This window comes from Chaetodon trifascialis, chromosome 6 (genome assembly GCF_039877785.1).
Source record: "Chaetodon trifascialis isolate fChaTrf1 chromosome 6, fChaTrf1.hap1, whole genome shotgun sequence".
Taxonomy (NCBI): Eukaryota; Metazoa; Chordata; class Actinopteri; order Chaetodontiformes; family Chaetodontidae; genus Chaetodon; species Chaetodon trifascialis.
The window spans coordinates 10,804,184-10,820,642 of NC_092061.1; positions in this window are offsets into that span (position 1 = coordinate 10,804,184).

Here is a 16,459-nt window from a genome sequence, read left to right on the forward strand (position 1 = left end):
TTTTTTTAAAAGTCCCTTGCAATTTCCTTAAACAGCTGAGCACCACATTTTTTAGCAAACAGTGCTAAAATTTAAGTAAATGATTTATTTATCTGGATTATTTCCAGTCTTGTATTATTACACAGTATTCTCAGCAGTAGGATGGTGTATGAGGGACCAACTCAAAATAACAACAGTGTCCATGTTCATAGTACTGAAACTTTTTGGACAACAAAGCAGGTCTTTAACATAGCAAAATATGATATATTAGGCTGTGGATACACAGAATATTAAAAAAGAATATTGCCGGCCTGTCCTGTCCTGTACAGGTGCAATGTGTAAGACATGGCCAAAATTTTAGATGTCAAAGATGTCAGTGTATTGTATTGCATTGCAGAGGTATCTATAGAAGTTAGCATGCTAACCGACTAGTTACAGCCTGTCTTGTCTCATAATGCCACTTTGTACCTCCAGAGGTGAGCTAATTAGCTAACAGCAGCTAGTAGCTACAGAAACAAGTACAGTGAGCAGCAGTTAGCGATTGCTCTGGTGATATGCTGCCCTTTATTTGTCTGCAGTGACTATCAACAGGTGGCCAGTTCTCATGTATTGCATCTTTAATCCTCTTCTCTTCACTTCCTCCCCTTACAAGCCTTTAAGTTGCTGTTTTCAGGCATCTTACAAACATATGACACATAAAGACAGTCTCTGATCAGTTTTTCAACAACCTTATAGTCTCTCTTTGCTTTATTCAAACCCAGAAGTAAACTAGTCAATAAAAACATTGTTCCTAACATCCAGACATGCTCAAAGAGAAGAGCTGAATGCTTTAATTCATTTAACATTACATTACATTCAACATTACACACACAACATTGTGTGAATTATTCAAACATAAAGACGCTTTCACAAACAATGTGTCCATCATTCTTTCTCCTCTTTAGACAAATAGACAGGCCGATGACTCATCTGATTCACCACCAAGGTCAGGAAACACCAACATCTTAGCATCATATCACGTACACACACACACACACACACACACACACACACACACACACACACACACACACACACACACACACATAGGGCTACTTCTACTCTGTCTGATGGTTTGGTGGCCTGCTGTTTTTCTATACTCAATTACACTAAACAAGAAACAATAGCTTACGCACGTGCACGCACACACACACACACACACACACACACACACACACACACACACACACACACACACACACACACATAAACGCACACACAGGCACTTGTACATATAACACACTTTATCAAGTGATTAACTGTCAAACTGCACAGCCAGAGTTCAGCAAAGGTCAGGATTGATTTAGGTAGACAGATGGAGAGTCCTATTAGGATGTGTGTGTGTGTGTGTGTGTGTGTGTGTGTGTGTGTGTGTGTGTGTGTGTGTGTGTGTGTGTGTGTATCCAGTCCCCTCCCCCTTCACCAACTGAACCCACGCACAAACACGCACACACTCGCGCACACACTCCCCAGTGGCAAAGCTCTGTGCTACTAGTTCATGTTACCATGGAGATGATGAGCTTGCTGTACATCATCATGATGGGGTCGTGGCACAGTGAAAGGTCAAAGGTCATGGGTGGCAAGTTGTTTGGTAGGTTTGTGTGTATCACTGTGAGGACTGCCCTCAGGGGGAAATTCTGAGAATGTGAGAGCATTTTGTGAGCAATCATACTAAAAAAAGATCAGTCTGAAGGCTTTTATATATCAAATACACAGTTAGAGGCTGTATTTAGAGAATTTTACATATTATGCTTAAAAGAACGGACGAGTATAAAGCATCCACGCCATTCCTGCCTCTTCATATTGTGAACTTGGAATTATGAGGTATAATCTGAAAAAGTGCGGCTCTGAGATATGAAGCGTTTGTTACAAACTCTGGTAAAACTGTTTTATCAATAGATTCAAAGCTGCATTAACCAATTTCTGACTGAAACAAATTCATAGCAATAAAAATTAATGTACCAAATGAGGTTTTGTCTGCAGTGCAGATGCTCAGACCCAGTTATAAGACATTTAAAGTTGCAGATTTGTCAATAAAATTTGTTACACTAAAACACACAAAACAAGGTATTTTTCACTGATAAGTTAAAGGAAGATTTTAGGATTTTTCAACTTATTGTTGTCCTACTTACTTGTTCTTATTTTTGTATTTTTGACAATCATACATATTGTTTAGGATATTGTTGTACCCAATAGTAACTGCCTAAGCAGTTAGTCGATCGGACAGACCATAAACATGAGAGCTATCCAGATTATCTAAAACACTGAATCAATAATAATGCCTCATTTCTCAGGAAAACTGTTCAGCAAGTTGGATTAAAGTTAAAGTTCAATCAGAAAGTTGGTTATGGATGTGTACAATGGACATTTTGGCATTTTAGTATTTGCCTTTATTTTGTACACAGGGTCTGAAAGTCTGACTCATCGGATTTCTCAACATGCATCGAAATTCTCGCTTTTGTTTTACCAGATTTCAGCGTCTAATTTGGTGAAAACAGTGTAATTATTACATATATGAATGGTGAGCGAAACTGCAATAAACAGAAGAATCCTTTAAAACAGCTTTCCACTTGTCTTTTAACTTGAAATGTTGTCCCATCTCTGCTCTTTTCATACTTTGTTATTAGCAGTAGCGGTTTTATTCTGTATTTGTTTATTATTATTTGTTTGTGCTTCTTTTTAAAAAATCTAAATTGTTTAAAATTTCACTGTCACCATTCAAGCCCCAAAAGATTTTTGCTATCAAGACTGTTTGTGTTTGTTCTTTATTTCACAAATTATTTTATTACTATGTAATTATGTTATAGATCATATCTCAAAGAGTCACGCACCCCACTTCCTCATGGTTTTGGTTTCTTGTAATAGCTGCAAAATGAATTCAGGTAGCCTCTGGCCCTGCACGTACACAGCACTCTGATGTGCATCTGTGCTGCAGGAGATGCAGGCTTCATCTTAAAGATATGTTGCTGATTTAACTCATTTTCAAGAAAAGTGACTGCAGTGTAGAAGGTTGTATAGAAGTGAATGAGTAAGTGTCCTTTTCAACAACATGACAGGACAAATAATTCACATGAAAATTTCTAAATAAATACACACTATTATGAAGTGAGAGGATACTGAGAAACTGATTTAGTTATATTTTAAAATAATCCCCCCTCAAATCTTTGAATAAAAATCACATTTTCTTTTTTTTCTGAGGAGGGACTCACATGCCCCCTGCTCTAATTGTGTCCCCCACTCTCCCAAGAATTTTGGCTTCATGCCTGCCCATCACTAATTTTTATTTCTTATTTTCTCAACCATTTTTTTGCTTCTCATTTTTGTAAATCACCCTGAGCTACATTATTTTCTCTTCTTCTTCCTCTTCTTCTTGTAATGGTTTTTATATTATACTTTATTTTATAATCTTCATATTGTGCGTCTGTTTATTCTAATGTCACTGCACATGACTTGTCAGTATTTGTCTTTTTCAGCATGAGCATCTTTTGCTTCTGCAGTAAATAAAGTGATGCTGATGTGATTCTCATGTGGTGCTCCAGTGTGTGTGTGTGTGTGTGTGTGTGTGTGTGTGTGTGTGTGTGTGTGCGTGTGCGTACGTGCGTGCGTGCGTGGTGCAGAGTGAGAGAGAATAGGGAGACAGAGAGAGATAAATGCTGCTGTCGTGCTGTGCGGTGCGCTCCGTCACTTTGATAAATCTCACAGCGAGCTGACGACACCTGCTGACAGCACACTAAAATCTGATTGGTTGGAACAGCTCCAGGTCAGGAGGATGCTAATGGATATGATGTGGACAACAAATCGCACACAGCAATGCACACACACAAGGACACACATGAACAAATAGGTCACACACATACACACACACACACAGATGAAGAATATCCTGCACACACTCATACAGTATATTGCACAGTATCACCCGTCTGACCTTGTGTGTATCATTAACAGTGCAATTAAAACTAAAGATGGTGTCGTCACTCTGAGTCACCTGATGAGCAATTAGCTCATCTGCAATTATTTTACATCATGCAGATATTTTCACATAGACAATTCAACTGAAAGTGATGAATCCAGCACACACATGTTTGACTTAAACATGAGCACACACACACACACACACACACACACATACATAATACACACATATGACAAGCACGTCACATATGTTTTCTCGCCTTCACACCCACATACACACAGACATTATATCCTCCTCTGATCTGGTTTGATTGGTGGTTTATCATGTAGGTCAGGGAGGCGCATGCTCTTCTCCTCTCGACTCCCTGTATCTGCTTTCTTTGTGCCTCTTCTGAGCATCACAGATCGGTCACCAAGCATTAAATATGATTTGATTTCAATTGATTTGAGAGAAATCACTGCTGACAGAGAGAGAGAGAAAAAAAGAACGGGGTGAACAGAGAGAATACAGCATGAGTTAAACATCAGTGAGAGTGGTGAGGAGAGGGAGAAAGTCGTGGTGTGACGGGGGAGGAGGAGGGTGGGATGATGAAACGCAGTTGCAGTCTCGACCTTTGAAGAGCCAGTGGAAAATGTAGGGACAACTTCAAAAGAGCACTATGAAATATACAACACACTACCGCCGCGGCCGCTTCTGCTGTGGCTTGAAAACCTCGTACCTCCAGGTGTGTTGTTTTTGAACGGGTTGTTTTCTGCTCATGCCTACCTTTGATATTTCCCTTCACAGGTCGGTAAGAGTTGCTTCCCCAGAAGCGTCTGTGAAATACAAGCTGTTGGAATACAGATTGTTGTCTTTTCATCTCCACATCTCCTGAACTTTGGCTTTGTCGGGGCCAAAGGTTTTTTATCTGTTGTTCGAAAGAAATATGACAGTGAATCAGATGTGGCTCATCTTTGTGTCTCCCTCCCTCTTTAAATCCATCTCTCCCACCATCTCTTTCCACGCTTCACATCCTTCACTTGCCCTATCTGCTATTCCCTCACTCTTGCTGTCTCCACCTCCCCCTGCACTGCTCTGTATGTGTGTGCATCGGTGTGTGTGTGTGTCTGTGTCCTTTCTTGTGATGCGTCCACCTATCTGTCTGTCTCTCCCTATCTTGCTTTCTTTCTGTGTGTGTGTGGATGGGTGTGTTAGGGTGGTCCCCATAAATGATGGTAAAAAAAGTAGGTCCCCATTCCACATATAAAGCAATTGGTGTGTTTGTCTTTACACATATGTGCGTGTGTGTGTGTGTGTGTGTGTGTGTGTGTGTGTGTGTGTACATGCTTGATGCAGATGAGACAGTGATACATGATTTGCTGGGAGTCTTTCTGTCAGAGGACATCAGATCATCAGCCACACACACACACATACACACATATGCAGACAAACACACACACGCACATATATATACACACACACACACAGCGCCTGAGGAGATAAGGGAGTCTTTGAAGGTGGAAATTAGTTTTGGCGCCTGGCTGCTCCTGTCTTGCAGGTCATGTGACTAAATCCTCCAGTCACACCAGCATATACTGATAAGACAACAACTCTGAGTGTGTGTGTGTGTGTGTGTGTGTGTCCTGCTAGCTGTATGACTGTGCACATTTACCTGAGTGCATTCAGTGAACTTGTGTGTGTGTGTGTATGTGTGTGTGTGTGTGTGTGTGTGTGTGTGTGTGTCTGTGTGTGTGTCTGTGTGTGTATGTGTTTATAGATTCCATTTATCCAGTGAGCGTCTCTTGTGGCAGGACGAGGTAATTGGTGGCAGATAAACAGCGCTTAACACACACACACATACACACACCACACACACACACGCAGTAATCAGAGGGGATTTACAATGTGTAGTTTGGAGCCTAATTGCTCTTCAGGTCCCTGTGAGAGTGCTGCCAAAGCCATTAGCCGCTGCTATTCTCAGAGTATTCAGTGTGTGTCACTTGAGTGTGTGTGTGTGTGTGTGTGTGTGTGTGCGTGTGTGTGTGTGTGTGTGTGTTTGGTCTCTCAAAAATTAGCATGCACGTCACTTCAGTGTATTTATGCATGTATGCATGTGTGCTTTGATTCAAGCGTGTGTGCGCGCATGTGTGTGTTTATGTGTGTGCTTGTTCTTCTGTGTGCATGCCCCTTATTTGCTTCTCATTGGCGCGCGTGCCCGTAGCTTTAGTGTTTTTCTCGTCAACTTGGCTTCCCTCCAAGCCTGAAGAGCTAATTGGAATTAGAATAACATTCCTCAAAGGCCGCTCGTTTAGTGCCGGCGCTGAGTGCTAACGACGGAGTAGTGGGTGAGAGAAAGGCGGGAGAGAGCGCCCTAACGATCTGCGCTAACAATGTTTTATTCTGATTTTTAATGAGGGGTAATCACTCAGCTGGAGAGGAAGAGCAGCAAAAAAAAACAAAAAAAAACAGAGAAAGTCGAGGGGGGGGTGGAGGGGGAGGAGAGGTGAGGAGGAAACAGTAATTATCTCCTCTCTGAGCTGTGAGTCACAGCCCATCTTGCGGTCTCTCCCTGGGAAATTAGAGATGCACACTAACTGTCTTTATTCAGAGTCAGTGCTACCTGACAGCACCACGATAACAGCCTTTCTGTTCTGTTGTCCTGATATATAAGAGCAACCATCGCTATCGCTGTTCATTTCCCAATGCTTTCAGTGGTCTAATATAAATCTCATGGTCATTTGTTGACCATAAACCCAAATGTTCCTACTAATATAACTGCAAATATGGACACTTAAATGTCATTTAGCAGGAGTCGATGATGCCAAAACCTGGTACAGCCAAACACATGTTAGCCTGAAAGTTTGGTGACGTAGTGAGTACTTGTAGACCATGCAGGAGTTACTGGTCTTTATGGCTGGTTTTGTTTGTAGACTGTATAAAACATTGACATAGTCTCAAGATGTCGCTTACAGGATTCTGAAGAGCCATCGTGAAGCTCAGTCTCTGTCTTGGCAGTGCCTGACTATTTCAAAAATGGCGTGCCGAATGAAGTCTGGTCTCTGAAACCGATCGGGCATGGCCATAATGATGAATAATAATAATTTAAGCCTTAACATAATTCAAACGAATGAGTTATATAAATATTCTCCCCTCGTACAGTTGTCATAAGCGAGAAAATTAGCTATCAAGACTAAAGCTGTGCTAAACTTTTTTGAACTCAAGCTTTTGGCATTTCTGCTTTGGCTTCATTTTTCAATGAATTTAAACTCCACATTTCTGTTACTGATAAAGATATATTTTCCAACCCTGTCTCCTAGAAATGATGTTTATATACTATATATACTGCACTTTATTGTTTTAAACATGAGCAAAAGCCAATTTTCAACAACATGAACAATAAAGTTCCTTTTCAATTTAAACAAATCTGCCAAGTTGACACTGAATAAATCTTCCAAATGTTAACTGATTTTATTTATTTTCCCTGCAATATCCACTCATATAGCAACGAAAGCAAGGTTAAACTTTTTCATGGTCATGTTTAGGCAATCAACACTTCGGAAAAAGGTCATTGGTCTGGTTTAATCCTGAGAAGGTCAACAGTGACCTAAAGCAGGTAACATGACATGTTTACTGAACTGACATTTAACTTAGACCACAGTCTCTCCCATCCATCCGTATAGACTATATTAGTCATTTGAAAACCATAAGCCATTGACCAATTGGGCTATTTAAATCCAGGATCCCACCAAAAAGCCATCAAAACCTACAGTTAAGCCCTTAGTATCGATATACTGTAAACTCTTGGATTTATCACTCAGCTCAACTGAGCGTTAATCAATGGAGCGTGGGGGATTGGAGAGAAGGGAAAACAGAGAGGGATGGAAAGAAATCAGATTTCCAAAACAGTATGTGAGAATAATGGTGGCACTACAAGACAAAAGAGAAAGGACGGAGAAGGACAGAGAGACATATGAATCCAGAGAGAGAGGGAGATGGAGTGATATGGCATACAGCAGTAGTGGAGTGTGAAACAGATGCTGCTCAGTGGAGAGTGAGAGGCCAATGGTGCTTGTAGAGTGCTTAGAAAGGGCAGAGGCTGAATCGATTCACACACATACACAAATCTACACTGTGTGTGTGTGTGTGTGTGTGTGTTTGTGCAAAGAGGGAGGAGTGGGTGTGAGGGCGAGCGTACGAGGAGGAGGAGTGAGGCGAGAGCAGGGGGGAGGGGGTGAGTGATAGTAGCAGGGGAGACATAGAGGTGGAGATGGATCAGGAGAGAGATAGAGGCTGATTAATGCTGAGCACTGACAGAGTAAAGGCCCCACGGGCGTGATACTAACACACACACACACACACACACACACACACACACACGCGCAGGGTCTTCAAGTAAACACACAAGCTTACACACTCACCCACAAAGTGATGGAGATGGAGCTGCCAGAGTGTAATACAGTTAAAGCCCCATTTCCACCGCCATCACCACTGAACGTCTGAACTCCCCCCTCCTCCTTCCTCCCTCTTTCCTTTCGTTCTCCTCCTCCCAATAGCCTTTCTTCTGTCTCTCCTCCCCTGATCATATTCAACTCCCAGCCTAATTCACAGTCTTCCTCTGTCTCCAACGTCCTTACCCCCCCCCCTCTTCCCCAAACCTCCCCTCCTCCCCTTTTCTCTTTTTCTTTGCCCCTCTCCTCCTCCTCCTCCTCCTCCTCTTCCCTCCCCCACTTTTCTCCTGCTTACTTTATCATAGCTTCTCTCCACATGAGGGGATTCTCCGGACCCTCGGAGCAGAAAATGGAGGCTAGTGGAGAGAGACAGCAGGAGATAAAAAATAAAAAAAAAATCACACTGGTAAATATGTTGCACACACACACGTACACACATACATACATACAAATGCTGCTTTCAAGGAGACAAACAGAAAGTTTATGTGTGTTTGTTTGTTGTATCATTTTTCAGCATTACTGTAAGATAATCAGATACCAAACCACACACAGTAATACAACATACGGCTTGAAATAAAAATAACTTTCCAAAAAATAAATTGTTCAACGTTGTTGTTTTTTTTGTGTAAATTAAACCATTGTTGAACACAAACAGCTCCAGTCCACACTACATTATGAATCCATAGCCATGCTAAGTGAGTGAGGACGTCAGTGAGGACGTGGGCCTGCTTTAAAGCTGCCAAAATATCAGCTGTTTTCAGACAGCATGCTAACAGGCTCACATGCTTTGCTGATGTTTAGCAGGTATGTTGTTTACTATGCTCACAGTTTTGGAAGGAACCAGATTCACTGTCGTTTTGTCACGTTACTTCACCGCACTTAACCCAAGTTGGAGCTAGTCCTTCAGGTATTTCTGTCTCTTTGGAAACTTAACATTATTCTTGTTATCCTTGCTTCAATCAACCTGGGAGCCTTTTCATGAAACTTGTTGATTGATGATATTGTTGTTCATGTCAATGCCCATGCTGGTTTGGTTGTTGCTTGGTTATTGTGAACATTTCCCCTGTGGAAATAACGATGTAAGTTCCATAAAATATGTCAAAAAACTAATGACAGAATAACAGCAGTACAAAAATGGTCTGTGGTCTGTGTGACTGTGGGGTAAAAGTTCGTCTGAGAGCGGCTGGCTACTGTAGCTAGCTACCCCCACAAACGCTTACGCATCTTCTCAGCTTGGAAAACATTAATGAACTTTGCAAAACTACAAAAAATTTTTGTAAAACTGCCAACATTCGAAATCTACACACCTGATTTCCTGCCTCAAATATTCACAAAAATTAATTTATTGACAGCATACAAGAATTGTATAAAACTTCCTCGACCTCTCCAGCACTTAGCAATGTGGGATACAGTAGGCAAGATGGACTGGTGCATACCTCATGCTACAAATTGGCTAAATCAGTACGTTCTGCTCATAAAATAGGCAATTTCTACTACTTATAAATGTGTCCGATTGATCTCAAGAGCTTGAACTTGACACTGCACCTCCTTGGGTCCTCAGCAATACAACCACCAAGTGTGAAGCTGATCGGATGAACAGTTTAGAAGGAAACTGGAAGGACAGGCATAAAAACACACAATTGTGCAAAAATTGCCACCAATTTAGTTTTCATACAGATAAGAGCTGATTTGTTTGATTGATGTTTGATCAGACTCAGTGGAATCTAAGAATTACTCATGTTTCAATTGATATCACACAACAAGGACAGAGATAACTGAAAGTCTTGACAATGGCAGAAATTTGTTGAGAGGTGAAAAATAATGACGATCTCATCAAAGATTTTTTGTTCAATAATTTGAACAAATAGCGATTCATGATTCATGAGGCAACTTTTTCCTTTTCTGCACATTTATTGATGGAAAAAAGGAACCAGAGAACAACAGAAAGTAATTAGAATATGGTGTTTATCTTTCAATATGATTAGAATTATGATGAGGTAAAGACTGTCATTAAAAGCTCTTCTACATTTATGCCCCAATTGTCATTTCATCCACACTTCTTTTGTTTGTTTTTTCCCTTTGATTGTAAGCATGAGTCACTGGGTTAGTCTACAGAATAATGCCTTTAGAGTAGCTACACCCAAAAATCAATGAAATAAATGGGTGATGTTTCACAGTCTGACAAAAGGACGGGATGGGGGACAAACAGAGTTTTATCAGAAGAGGAGGATTATGGAAATCAGGTTGTGATCTGTGGTGCGGTAATCCTTGCCGCAGTGAGCAATCCCATAAAAAGTGTTAGTGAGATTAACCAGCAGATTAGCCACGTAGCCACGCACATATTTAACTGATTAAAACCCTTGAAAATCCGGACTCTGGGGAGGACCCACACCGTTTAGGATCTGTATCCGCTGTTAGCTATTTCCTGCAGCATAATTATGCATTTTGTGTGTTGCCCTCTGTGTGTGTGTGTAGTCGCAGAGCTGAGGCTAAAAGAATAAAGATAGAGGATTAGTATGACCCAAAGGAGACAAACGAGTTCTAATTTCCTTTGCATCCTGAAGATTGATGAGAAAGTTTCTTATTCCTTTTTTTTTTCAGTCTAATTGTGAACTATATATGCAACATTTGAGACTCTGGAATGAAAGAAAAGCCTGTGTTACATGCATGTGTTCCCTCGCGTTATTTGGAATGATTCATGGTTAAGGTAATCAATGTCTCTGATCAGTGGACCCTAGTTTATAGCTATCAACTGGCTGATCAATAGATGATGAGTTTCCAGTCCTCGGGGTAAACAGTCCTGGAGCTGTGTGTCTGAAAACCGCTCACCAATTTTCAGATCAATTCCACCACAACTGAGAGAGTGGATGAGCTCAGTTTAGACTCATAAATCACAATTATTGACGGAGCTTATGTTGGTACATGCTGTAAGTAAACACAAGAAGTAAACAGTGGATAAAGGTAATCTACAAGGAGGACAAAATGGAATTTCACTGCATATGCACAATAATGAAATACAGTAAAATAATAACAGAAGAAAAAGAAATAAAGAAACACAACTGTACATTATTGGAAACAAACTATACTGTGGATATCAGCAGATGGATGAGAACTGTTCATTTAACCTTAATCAGACACTGACAACCACATTAAATATGTGTCACTGCATGTTATGTAGTTTTCCAATTACAAGAACAATAGTTACATATTAATAGTTGACGTGTTAAAAATAAGACTTCACTGTACAATACATTGATGTGATTCAGTCTGAATCAGGTTTATTTTAAGTGCAAGAACATTTGAATAAGAGAACATCTCATTAGTGTACACTCACCAAATGTAAGTTGGAGAGTATCACATGTGTAAGACAATAAATAATCCAGTACACGTTCACCTCCTGAATCTAGCTGTATAATACCCTGTGGAAAAACTGGATTATTTTTCAGACACAATGGTTCCTACAGAGAGACGGAGTTCCATCCAAGAATCACTGACTAATGAGAAATTAATTTTTGCTGACAATCCTGTGGAAAGGCATTATAAACAGTGACACCATAAACCCTTTCACTGAAAGGTGTTTCAACATTCTTCTTCTTTGATAGATCAAAAAGGTGACGCTGGGGTCCAAAAGGGACAAAAAGGATCCACATGCAGCACATGAGCGTGGGCGGATTTCCTTTAACCAACATCATAATTTGACTGTAACACTGTGACACCATGTTGATGAAGATGTGAGTGTAGAGGCTCTGTTCTGTGGCTCTTGACAGGTAAATATGATGCAGTATCCTCTGGTGCTTCTCTGACTAAATGAGGCTTGTTCAGGATGTAATTCTTAATTAAGATTTAGTGGCTCTGGCAGGGAACGTTTCAGACAGCTGCAGCCTCTCTGGGATGGGGCTGGGCTGATGTTTAGCTGCTGGTGTCGACTGATGTGCATTTTTTTTTTTTTTTTCAATAACTCCAACTGACAGCCAGCTTCAGGTGAAGATGCATATTAAAGATGGAACCGCATTCGCATACACACACACACACGCACACACACACAGGCACGCACACACACACACACACACACACACATGCACACCCCTTTATCTCTGTCCTATTGAATAACTCTCTGATGCTTTCCATATTCCATGCGAGGGATTATTACAGCTTACCCACAATCCCCAGCAGCTGATTATCCTGCATGTTGACAGGACAGAGTTGTGCTATCGCCCTTGTGCAGCAGCTAGTTGTGTGTGTGTGTGTGTGTGTGTGTGTGTGTGTGTGTGTGTGTGTGTGTGTGTGTGTGTGTGTGTGTGTGTGTGTGTGTGTATGTGTGTGTGTATGTATGAGAGAGTGTGTGAGTGAGAGAGAGAGGAAAAAAAGCCTACCGTATTTAATGTGTGTGCGTTTGTACACTGTTTGTATGTGAGAGAGGAAAGTAAAGATTTATTCTGTATTTATATGTGTATGAGAGTGAGAGAGACAGAGGGAGGAAATGATTTCCTTCTAGTGTGTGTGTGCGTGCATGCGTGTGTGTGTGTGGTAGTGTTCAACCTGGCAGGTGTTTGTGGTTGATACCTGCAGCTCCAGCAGTGCTGATCACCTCAGCATGGCACCTCACCTTGGGAGGGAGACAGCTCCAAGCTCATTAGCACACACACACACACACACACACACACACACACACACACACACACACACACACACACACACACACACACACACACACACACACACACACACACACACAGGTGCAAAGCAAAGTGGGCTACCTGGGGAGGTTGGGGCAAAAAAAAACATGAGGAAAAGAGGAAATAAGCTCAAGGGAGATAGAGGAGAGGAAAGGAGAGTATATTTTATGAGAGAGTAGGAGAGAAAATCGGTTTACCAAATAGAAGATAACCAGGAACTTGTGGAAAACAAAGAGGAAGATGAGGCGGGGAGGGAGTGTGGGGTCTGTAGGGATGAAAAGAGAAAAGAAATGAGAAAGGAGGGAAAAAAATCTCTGTAGACGAAGGCTTTGGAAGAAGGTAGAACAGAGGAGGAGGGAAAAATAAATGAGACTGAGAGGAGGAGCAGAGAAAGGTAGAGAAAGGAAAAGAGGAGGAGGAGGAGGAAGAAGACAGCATAACAAGATGTAATGGTTTTAAAGGCCCAGTTTTATTCATGCTGGCAGCAGCACTCATTATCCTCTGCTCCTATTTGTGTGAATTCAATTTAGCCTGGGTGTATCGTAGCTGGCCCTCCTTCTCCTGCTCTACTGTTTATGTGATGTCCACAAACTCAGAGAAGAATCACAAGGTTAAATATACAATCACGGTTAAATGACCAATCAAGAATATCCACAATATCAGAAATTTGGGCTGGAGTGCTTATGTCACAACACCAATCAGTAATCTTATGGTAACATGTAAAGTGAAAGGGGTTGCTCGCAGTGACTATTATCACCCAACTCTGTTATCAACTTTACTGTTTTCCACCCCTGCAGGCAGTTTTCACCAAAAGGCTCCGATAAATCCCCTGCACACACCCTGCTCAGCACCAAACAGCAGCCAGACAAAATTAGCGAGCAGTTGGTAGAGAACAAAAACAGTTAAGTGAACAGTGAATACTGGACTTACATTCATCAGGTGGCCAGAGACAGGAGTCCAGATGAGTGCTGTTGTCTGCTCCCTGAATGCTGCATGTGTAAATAGGCAACTGGGTGCTGGTTAGTGCTAGTTAATAGTTATTTTGCGATAAGTTGTTGAAAATAACTTTTATTAACTTCACCTAATTGTGCATTATGAAGTTGGTTTCACAGCGTTTTATTTATATCACTACTATACATAGACAATACACCCAGTAAGGAGCCCCAGTATTGTGTAAATGTAAGCAGTATCCATCCAAATTGTACTTCTAAATTAAAACTTAAATCTGAACAGCATTTTCACTGTGAGCACAGCCTGAAATGCTGCTATCTCATGTCCGCAACTGGTCCTCATAGATGTAGAAATACAAGTGCACTCACAACCATACTGTACACATAAGCTGAGCAGTGGGAAGAGAGCACCTTTTTTGTGTAGCGTTGAGATAAATAGGATTAGGGATTTGGGAGATTTAGGGCGAATAATCCGTCTGTGTATCGGAGAGAGGCAGCAGTGGTGATGATCAAAAGAGAACGCTGATATTCAGAGCTGAGAAATCTCTGGATAGACTGAAAAGTTGGAGTGACATTTTCTCCAATTTTTTCTCCAAGGATCAGCTTTCATTTTGTCGCTGTGAGTGCTGTAATTGCCACATAATCACCTCATACTGTACGGCACTGTCTGTGCGCGAGTGTCTGTGCACGAGGGCCGGGGATAGACAGAGAATTATATATTCACAGTAATTAATCAGATTTACAGTTTACATCAGTGGAGAGCGCTAGTCTGTTTGTTGTGGGTGTTAGTATTAAGCAGGGGATTGGACTTGGTTATTTAACACGCAGTTGATTTGAACAGCTGCTCTGTTCTACTATCTATACCTCCATATCAATACCACATAGGCTAAAAAAATAAATCCACAAAAACGCTGCACACCTTCTATCCCTGCAGACTGAAACACTCCTGGTTGGTTGAATGGGCCGCCCAGCTTCTTCATTCTTAGCCTTTACCCACTTAAAGCTATTCAGGTCCACCAGAGGCTGGAGCTGAACCTTGAAGCAGTGGAGAGAAAGCAGGAAAATAGTGTAGATAGCACCATGCATTTTCACAGGATACACACAGATACAGTGTTACCAGGTTTCCTTTACCAGCCTGAGGAATTTAAGAACCCAGCTGAGATTGTTGGATTTCTGCTGCTGAGGCTCGATTGTCATATATACGTACCTTCAACTGGGTTCTTTCACGTCTGTGTGACAACACCTCGACAGGAAAAGTAATCGGGAATAACGTTGGTGGAATGTGTCATATTGTCTCCTTTGAGCAATAATCAACTACAATGCTGCTCTAAGTCACAAAAAATGTGAATGTGTTATATAAAACCTGATTATTTGCAATATATGTAAAATGTTCTTTTGCCAGCATTTGTACATGTTGTCACTGACAATCATATATGTAAACGCAAGATGTCCTCAAAAAGTCCCCATTTCTTCAGTTCGGGAAACTGAAGTAAACAAGCTCATGTGCTCAGAAAACAAACATGTTTTTCTCTTTTTTTCATATTTCTATTTCATCTTCATTTGACTAAGTATTCGTTGCATATGAGTTGCAACTTTAAAGAAAAGTTGATTGTAGACCTTTTACTTAAAAATCTGCAAGAATAAGTGCACAAACATTGTGCTTAATAATGCACAGGCTGTAGCACTTAACAGTCTCGCTGTGTGAATTCATTAAAATGATGTCGCAGCAGCAGCAGCAGCAGCAGCAGCAAACTACTACACGTGCAGCAGGGGCCTTTCAAGCTGCCCACACTTCATCAGAACGCTGATCACACGCTGCTGGCTGTGCCAAGTGGAGTCACACTCACATTAATAGGTACAAAGGCTGGATCCCCTTCAGGTGAGTTTCAGGCCTGACTGACTTCCTATGTTTACTGGATGCTGGTAATCTCACATTCAAAGGGTTCATCTACTCATACATACACTTTGCTTTATACAGAGCACCTTCAAACCCAAGTATCATGCATAACGCCGTATCAGTGCCATCTGTCTCGTCATTTCATGTGTGCACAGAGGCAAGATGGCAAAAGTAAAGCGCTCATGTGCAAGTTTTAGCTGCCAAAATTGTGTCTGAGTTACAGTGAACAAAAAAAAGACAACGTGACTAAAGTGGACTCCATTTTGCTTCATCTTTTGATGTTGTAGGATGTGACTAAAGGACTTGTGCAATGCAACATCTGACTCACTTCAGTTTCTGCCAGCACACCAAAAAAAAATCACCTTCACAATGACGAAGGCTGCTGACGCTTCAAACAGCAAACAGGATTCAGGGACATGACAAGTTTCTTACCTACACAACGAGCTGTGAGCATTGTGCACCGAGGACGGCTGTGAAGAAACCACAGGAAACCCAAGCAAGTACATCCATTATACTGCAAGTTGTTTCATTAATCTTTCTACATCAGCACACATAAATAAATAATTAGACCCCAG